This window comes from Muntiacus reevesi, chromosome 9 (assembly GCF_963930625.1).
Source record: "Muntiacus reevesi chromosome 9, mMunRee1.1, whole genome shotgun sequence".
Classification (NCBI taxonomy): domain Eukaryota; kingdom Metazoa; phylum Chordata; class Mammalia; order Artiodactyla; family Cervidae; genus Muntiacus; species Muntiacus reevesi.
Genome location: NC_089257.1, coordinates 79,256,423 through 79,265,912, shown reverse-complemented (window position 1 = coordinate 79,265,912; position 9,490 = coordinate 79,256,423).

Here is a 9,490-nt window from a genome sequence, read left to right as displayed (position 1 = left end):
ACAGCATATGTCTAGATCTTTTTCTGACAACGTTATCAGAACTTTGACTACACCTTTATTACTATCTAACTTGATATTTGGACTTCCCTGGTGACTTAGATGGTAAAGCGTCTGCCTGCAATGAGGGAGACCCGGCTTTGATCCCCGGGTGGGGAAGATCCCCAGGAGAAGGAAATGGCAACCCACTCCAGTACTCTTGCCTGGAGAATCCCATGGGTGGATGGAAGAGCCTGGTGGGCTATAGTCCATGGGGTCGCAAAGAGTAGGACACAACTAAGCGACTTCACTTTCACTTTCACTTTCAACTTGATATTTATGGAATTTCAATTTAGGACCAACTGAAGTCCAAAAGTAGTTTTTAAAAAACAGTCATTGTTTAAAGCATTAGTCATAACTTTTCATTTGTTTGGATTTTCCTCCTAGAAAATACCACCTCATCATTTCATATATCCCAAATCAAATCTTTTGAAGACATTTTTCCTGATCAGCTGTGCAAAACATTGTAATTCAACATTATCTTGGCATAAATTTTAATTTAATTTATTTCAAGAAATAAATTAAATGACAGATTCAGAGCACCTGCCAGATTCTGATAAAGATAACGAAAATGATATAGTCTGACTCATTACCTCCCACTCAGGACTATATACATCAGAGCTAGTCAACCCACTTAATCATAGCTTGAATAGTCAGTCAAATGGAGTTGGACACTTTACTTCATTTTCTATCAAACATTATTTTTTCTCACTATCAATCTGTGACCTTTTTAATTCTCATTTTAATTCTTATTACCAAGACACACCCAGTTCCAGCAAGTATTTTGTGGTTAATAGAAACTTGCAATTAAATTACCCATTAATTAATTATTAATCTGATGTGGGTGACTTACACCATTAAGTAGATGTTCAGTTCAGCTCAGTTCAGTCGCTCAGTCATGTCCAACTTGGACTGCAGCATGGACTGCATGCATCAATTAAGTAGAAGTCTAAGAGCTTAAATTGGGCAAAACCCCCCTTCCACATGTAGTTTGGTGAATTTAGGCTACAGATCAGATTTTCAACATACAGATAGATGCTAGTTTTCAGAAGCATGCTCATATTGCCTGTACTGCTTAGCAGTATATGTTTAAGTGTTGAAATATAGTACTAATATTTTACAAATCATGTTAAGGGATCATCTACAAGTTACTATAGTTAGTAGGAGTGGAATTGCTTTTCTTTCTTACAAAAGATACTAGTTCTTTCCCTCAGGTAATACAAATTTAATTTGCAACAACAGATTTCAAAAGAAATAAAGGATAAATAACAATCTTAGTATGTGTACAAATGTTTTGACACTTCAATGCAAACTATATATTTAGTGCCCAGTTTTTTGCTTTATAATTTCAGTGAATATTAATCAGTGTAAGAGAAAAGAAAGATGAGGGAAGAAATTGAGTGAATTTTAATTCTCACACAAAGTGCTTTCTTGTCTTATCCTAAATGTGATTGACTTTGACCATACGACTGGGATAGAAGAAAATAACTGACTGAGTATAATTTTCTACTCCAGGAAAATTAGAAGATTCATAGAATTTTGGGTTATTAGGAGGAAAAGGGAACATTAATAAATCTACCTATGAACAAGTAGAGAATGTGAAATACTTGTTCTTTTACTTATTCTCTGTTAAAACTAAGCATAAACTAAAATAAATTAGGAGGACTTGTCATGACATTTTCAGTGTTCTTGACTATTTTGGGTTTGGACTGTGTTGGTCAGCAACTTCAGGAACTTCCCAGGTGTAATCTGAAACCAACCCCTGTGGTGGAGAGCATGGAGAGACCAAAAAACAAGCAAATCACTCCAGAATTTTATGTGGCGAGTTTAATGAGCAAAGGAGCTTACATAAAGAGGTCTGTGTGGGAGACTGCAAGACAAGCAGTTCTCCACAACTGCTCACCAGAATTTTAAGTTTATGTGGAGCTCTAAGGGCTTCCCAGGAGATACAAGAGACTTGGATTCAATCCCTTAATCGGGAAGATCCCCTGGAGAAGGAAAATGACAACCCACTCCAGTACTCTTGCCAGAAAAATGCCATGGACAGAGGAGCCTGGAGGGCTACAGTTCACGAGTTGCAAAAGGGTCAGACATGACTGAACACAGCACAGCATAGAGCCCTTGAGGTTATTGTCAAATATATAGTCCAGCTATACACATGATTAAGCAACATATTACCCCCTAAACACTGGATTGTTAAAGAGCTTCAGCTTGGGAACAGTGGGTGGAATATAAATTCCTAGGGCAGGGCAGAGGATAAAGTGTATCCAGTTCCATGGTTCCTACTCACAGGTCAATCATCAGTCACAACTTCCCCATGATCTCTCCCAACACTGCACCCTTACTGTATGGCTTTTACAATCTTACAGGCCTCCTCTTCTGCACTGTGTCCTGAATGTTCAGCAAGGTGTTTCACCAGCATGGAGGTGACTTGTTTGGTCACCGTCTAGCTGCACTGGAGGCATATGCCACAGAAACAATATAGGCACATGCGAGATAAAGTACCGATTAAGACAAAGATTCCCAAATAGGTAATAGTTTTTTCATCAAGAGTCTCATGATTTGAACCAGTGATTTATTAAATCCCCTAGGCTGGAGATTGGATCACTCAGGGTGTTTTTTTGTATCCTTGGGTACGCAAGGGACATCAGTGCTTTATAAGTCAGAATGTGGAAAACAGGTCTGCCTCAGGGTCTCACTGGTGGACCTAAATGTCTCTCCACACACCCTGACCCTGCTTCTGCTGCTGCTGCTAAGTCACTTCAGTCGTGTCCGATTCTGTGCGACCCCATAGATGGCAGTCCACCAGGCTCTTCTGTCCCTGGGATTCTCCAGGAAAGAATACTAGAGTGGATTGCCATTTCCTTCTCTAATGCATGCATGCATGCTAAGTTACTTCAGTCATGTCCGACTCTGTGTGACTCTGGACAGCAGCCCACCAAGCTCCTCTGTCCGAGGGATTCTTGAGACAAGAACACTGGAGTGGGTTGCCATTTCCTTCTCCTTACCCTGACCCTACAAGGCTTTATTCACGATCATCCACCCCTCACTTTCCCACTGTCTAAACCATAAGGTTAATCCCTTTGGAGTTAGACCAAATGTCAGTTCAAAGGGTTAATGGCCAGGGTTCATTTGTGATCACCAGCCAAACTGCTCTGAGTTCTGTCCACTGAGGGATACAGTTTCTCTCTGTTTCTAGGCATCTGTATGTCAACCGTCAGTGGGAATTGGCCCCACTCCCTCCCTAAAGGTCAAAGTAGCTACAACAGGAACAGGGGCTGGGGCATTTGGAGAGTCTACATACTCTATCAGGGCCTAGTAGCACCTACATTTTTATAGACAGTGAGCTGAAACACAAGATGCTCCTCTGCTGCAAATAGGCTGCCACTTAGTCAAAGCTGAGATTTGAACAATGGCAGAGGTGGGTTGATGGAACATATTCTCATCTCACCCCTTGATAGGAAGGAAAGTTCTTACCATGATATGCTGTTCCTCTGTGAGAGGTTCTGCCTGGAGGAATGCTATGTACACTGTTGAGAGCTATTGTTCTATGGGCATATATTGAGTTTTTGCCCCCTTCCAGACCTAAGACTGAAATCCTATAAACTCATTCAGATGTCTGGCACAGTGCCCAACCCAAACAGTCTGTAGTCATGGACACATCTTACTTCAATGGTAATCCTGCTTAGGAGATGCCCAGAGCTTTGATCTGATTCACTGCATCTTTTCCTTCTCAAAGGTGGATTGCTGCTCTGATCCCAAGTCCCACGCATGCCCTTTAGGTCCTCCAAAACCTCAAAATCCCTAACATGCATGTTTACATTGTTAAGGGTTTGATAGGCTTACATGTTAGCAATAACAGATTCTAGGACAATTGAGATCTTATCCAACCAAAGAACTCCCCCAAATTTTAAAACAGTGTCTGGGCCTTGAATTTCCTATGAACTTCTATTGCCCATCATCCTCCTTGCAGATATTCCAGCTAAACCTTCAGAATGTCCTGCGGAAGAGGCAAGTCTTCACACTAATGTTATAAAATCAATGTAATGGGCTGATGTTGTTGATGTGCAAAAAAGAAAAGACATAGGTATCAGGTCAATATCCCATGACATATTGTTGCGACTTAGGGAAGCCCTTCAAAAGTCCATTACTGCCCTGCCAATGTGAACACAGATTGATCTTAGTTATTATAAATATGTACTTGTCAGTCTTTTCCGTGAATCTTGAAGACAAAGCACTTTTGCAGGAACACTTCTGCCAAAGCAAAGAGTAAAACAATTTTTGCAAAGAAAAATAGCAAAATAGTTTTAGTTTAATGTATGTGTATTATCAGTTTCAAAGGATTACTTCTCTATAAGTGAACTAAATAGAACTCTTTTCCAAATTAATTTTGACAATATTTTCTGAAAATAGAAAGAATTGCATGTACATAACATACATCTCATGAAATACATAGATATGCAAAAACAAATAGAGACATTTAGCTTTTATTCCAAAAGTTAGCCTTTGATGAATAATGTTATGGAGTCTGTGGACTACATTTTGTTCAAGGAAGTTTCATGGCAGTCTGTATTTTTATTAATAAACACCTCTCCTCCTTTTTTCCTTTCTTTCAGTCACAATGGAGAGTATTTGCATCGCAAAGGCGTGGTAAGATTTACAACTTTAAGGGCAGAGGTAGGTTTTTCCAAGAGTTTACCAGTATATTTCTCTATTGTCAGATGTCTAGGTTAACTACTACAGAAGATTTTCTTTTATACTAAGGATCAAACAGTGCGGACCACTCCAACCATTTACTGTCAATTACCACAACATCCTCCCCTTCTTTCTCCTCCGTTTCCCAGAGAGTCTTCCTTTTAGAATCCTAATCAGACTTCATTACAACACTCAGATTGTAATCCTTCCTAACCTCACAAAATGGCACACTAAGCTCTTTAAATTACTATCCTCGCCTCATAACTTTTTTGCCAACCTTGAAGCTAGCAGAGCAGTGAACAAATCTTTCTCTAACTTCAGTTCATCTTACAAATTTCTAAGTTGAGATTCAGCCTCTAGTTGGACATTGGTGGCCAGCTGAATTGCCCACAGTAGAGGCCAGCCCACTTCAGCAGTCATTTGTTTCCCTCCTTTGCAATGGTACGCTATGAGCAGTTCCTCAAATGAATACATTAAACCAGCCTGTGTTTTGGGACTGCCTGTCAACTTGTGTGGCAACCCTAAAGCATCTAATATATTGGTCACATCTCCTCACGTGCAAGGTAGTAGCTAATGTGAGATTTTCCACAGGGATGCCTCTTCTCCAAAGCCCATTTCTTTGGCATCTTGGCAACCTCTACAGCTGTTGATCTGAAATCTTGGGACCTTCCTGGATATAAATTGAAACCAGCACCCATACAAAGGGGGAATGGAAGACTGAAGGAAGGAAGACCACTCTAGACTGGTAGGTGGCAAGTTTAATAAGGAAGGAAATTTAATTATGAGTCTTGTCTTATGTTGATCTTGAGGCAGTAAGATTAGTAGATTTCCAAACCTTCATGCTGAATCTTAAAAGTCCACATAGAGGACCTAACTGGGTTCAATCATGTATACCGTCCAGATGATATGAACAACAGATTGCTCCCTCAAGGCTGCATCCTGGAAAATGTTTTTAAATTGTGGGCACACTGGAGGGAACATCATCTTCTAAGCACAAGGGAGGGATGTGTGCATGATCAGTAGCTTCAGTTGTGCCTGACTCTTTGGGACCCCATAGACTGTAACCTACCAAGCTCCTCTGTCCATGGGATTTTTCTCAGAAAGAATACTAGAGTGGGTTGACATGCCCTCCTCCCAAGAAATTTCCAACACAGATATCGAACCCATGTCTCCTGTGTCTCCTGCATTTCAGGCACATTCTTTTACCACTGAGCCAGGGAAGACCAAAAGAGGGATGAGGAGCTTCCAATTGTTCAGGTCTAGTTCTCAGATCTGCTAGCAGTCATGTCCTCTTGATTGATCTCCCCAACAATGTGACTGTGAAGAATCATTGAGCTAAATGCTAATTTCTAGAATTACAGGTTTCTACCTTTTATTTTGTTCCCTCAAGGCTAATAATATCTTTTTTTTTTTTTTGTATGCAGCTTTATTGTATGCATATTTTTGCCTTTTAGTTAGAAACTTGATAGTAAAGAGGATGATGGTCTACCTAATATGCCTAAAATTAAAAGCTGAGTAAATGTATCCAAGTAGATAATTAACATTTCCTAAAAAAATATTTGAAGCATCAAAGTACTATAAATGTTGTTATCAGAATAAGAGGACCAACCAACAAAAATTTAAAAGAACTTGAAAGGTGCAAATCATGTAACAAATTAAAAGATGCTTGCTCCTTGGAAGAAAAGTTATGACCAACCTAAACAGCTAAAAAAATGGAGACAGCACTTTGCCCACAAAGGTCTGTCTAGTCAAAACTACAGTTTTTCCAGTAGTCATGTATGGATGTGAGAGTCGGACTATAAAGAAAGCTGAGTACTGAAAAACTGATGCTTTTGAACTGTGGTTTTGTAGAAAACTCTTGAGAGTCCCTTGGGCTGCAAGGAGATCCAACCAGTCCATCCTAAAGGAAATTAGTCCTGAATATTCATTGGAAGGACTGATGCTGAAGCTGAAACTCCAATACTTTGGCCACCTGATGTGAAGAACTTAGTCACTGGAAAGACCCTGATGCTGAGAAAGATGGAAGGAGGGAGGAGAAGGGGATGACAGAGGATGAGATGGTTGGATGGTATCACCGACTCAATGGACATGAGTTTAAGTAAACTCTAGGAGTTGGTGATGGACAAGGAGGCCTGGTGTGCTGCAGTCCATGGGATTGCAAAGAGTCAAACATGACTGAGCAGCTGAGCTGAACTGATATAAAAAATACCAATCACTTCAAATTCTAACTTTCAAAATTAAACCAATGCATTTTAACAATATCCTTTCTCTATTTGTAAATAATTATAAGAATCCCTGAAATTGTGAATCATAGAAAAGTAGATGGCAAATTTGTACACTACCTGAAGCAAGGTGCTGATCATTTTTTTCTTTTTAATATTAGTGTTCAGAAAATCCTCAGATATCTTGAGATGTAGGAAAAAATTATTTTAGGTAGGATCCAGGTCCAAATTAAGGAGTTGACTCTTCCAATAAAGTGGTGAGGATTCTGAAAATAATGGCTGGGTTTCTCCCACTAGAAACTAGTACAACAGGGTAAACACACATTCCACACATTCACAGACACACACACACACACACACACTTAGAGTGAGAAACATAACGGTAGCACAGGTTAAATGGGACTGGAAAAGTGTTCATTTAAGTACTGGTGATTCTGGAATCAAGGTAAGAATTTGTGGTACTGAATAGGTGTAAAATAAAATAAATCACATAATATGCAATCACAAATTCAGATTCATTAGTATTATTTTTTGTTGTTCAGTCACTAAGTCATGTCCCACTCTTTGCTACCCCCATGGACTCAGGCTCAGCTGTCCTCAATGATGCCCCAGAGGTTGTTCAAATTCATGTGCATTCAGTCAGTGATGCTATCTAACCATCTCATACTCTGCTGTCCTCTTCTCCTCCTGCCTTCTATCTTTCCCAGCATCAGGGTCTTTTCCAATGGGTTAGCTCATTGCATCAGGCAGCTAAAGCATTGGAGCTCCAGCTACAGTTCTTTCAAGGAATACTCAGGGTTGATTTCCTTTAAGATTGACTGGTTTGATCTCTTGGCAATCCAAATGACTCTTAAGAGTTTTCTCTACCACAATTTGAAAGCATCAAGTTTTTGGTGCTCAGCCTTTTTATGATCCAACACTCACATCTATACATGACTACTGGAAAAAAAAACAACAACAACATAACTTTGACTATATGGATCTTTGTCAGCAAAGTGATGTCCCTGTTTATTAATACCTTGTCTAGGTTTGCCATAGCTTTCCTTCCAAAGAGCAAGTGTATTTTAATTTCATGACTACAGTCATCATCCACTATTCTAAAATTTCACCTGCTAACTTTTACTGAAATATGATTGGCAATAAAGAAATAGAACTATTATCTTAATTAGGTTTTGATTCAATTGATTCTTCATTCCATGAAGGAGGTGAACTTTGAAGTGTAAGGCAAATCAGTTTTTTCCTAATAAAAAATCAGTAGAGGGTAGTTATATCTCCTCTGTGGGCCACAAGTACTGGTAAAAATACCCTGACTAGTTAGAAAAAGGTATATACTGCAAAAGTATATATATGTATATATACTGTATATATATGAAACTCAATGTAACTCTTCTCTGATATTAAGGCTTTCAAAATATTGTAATAGCAAGATGTTCAGTAAATCCAAAGGATCCATGATATTGGTAGAGAGCTTTGCAGTCTGTAATTTTGTATATTTAAGAATATATAAAAGACTATTTGGCAAATAAAACCAGAGAGTAGATATATATTTCTTGAATATTTGCTGATTAAAGAGTGACAAGTGGTTATTTGAACAACAGAGAACAGCTATCTGAATGTTTCTCACTCATGTGTCATTCACTGTCCTCTCTAATAGAATAACGCCCTTCTCCCTAACCCTGACACTCTTTTTATTAATATTTTATGCATATTTAGTTAATAAGAAGCAATTTATAAATAAACAATACTAATATGGCTCCCCATATCCCTCTTTCCTTCTTTAACTGATTGGTTGAGAAAATTTACCCTGAATTTTTACTTTATTATTTTATTAACTTTATAAAGAGCACTTTTCACTTCCATTAAAATAATTAAGAGCTATGACCGTATAGCAAAAATAAGGAGGCTTTTGATCAAAGTGAAAGAGGAGAGTGAACAAAACTAGTTTAAAACTCAACATTCAGAAAACTAAGATCAAGGCATCCAGTCCCATCAATGTGTGGCAAATAGATGGTGAAAAATGGAAACAGTGAAAGATTTTATTTTCTTGGGCTCCAAAATCACTGTGGATGATGACTGCAGCCACTAAATTAAAAGACACTTGCTCCTTGGAAGAAAAAGTATGACAAACTTAGAGAGCATATTAAAAAGCAGAGACATTACTTTGCTGACAAAAATCCATCTAGTTAAATCTATGGTTTTTCCAGTAGTCATGTACAGATGTGAGAGTTGGATCATAAATAAGGCTGAGCACTGAAGAATTGATGCTTTTGAACTGTGGTGCTGGAGAAGACTCTTGAGAGTCCCTTAGACTGCAAGGAGATTCAACCAACCAATCCTAAAGGAAATCCATCCTGAATATTCATTGAAAGCAATTGATTCTGAAGCTGCAATACTTGGGCCCCTGATGTGAAGAGCTGACTCATTGGAAAAGATCTTCATGCTGGGAGAGATTAAGGGCAAGAGAACTAAGGGGCCACAAAAGAGGCAACAACTGGATAGCATGTTTGACTCAATGGGTGTGAGTTTGAGCAAACTCA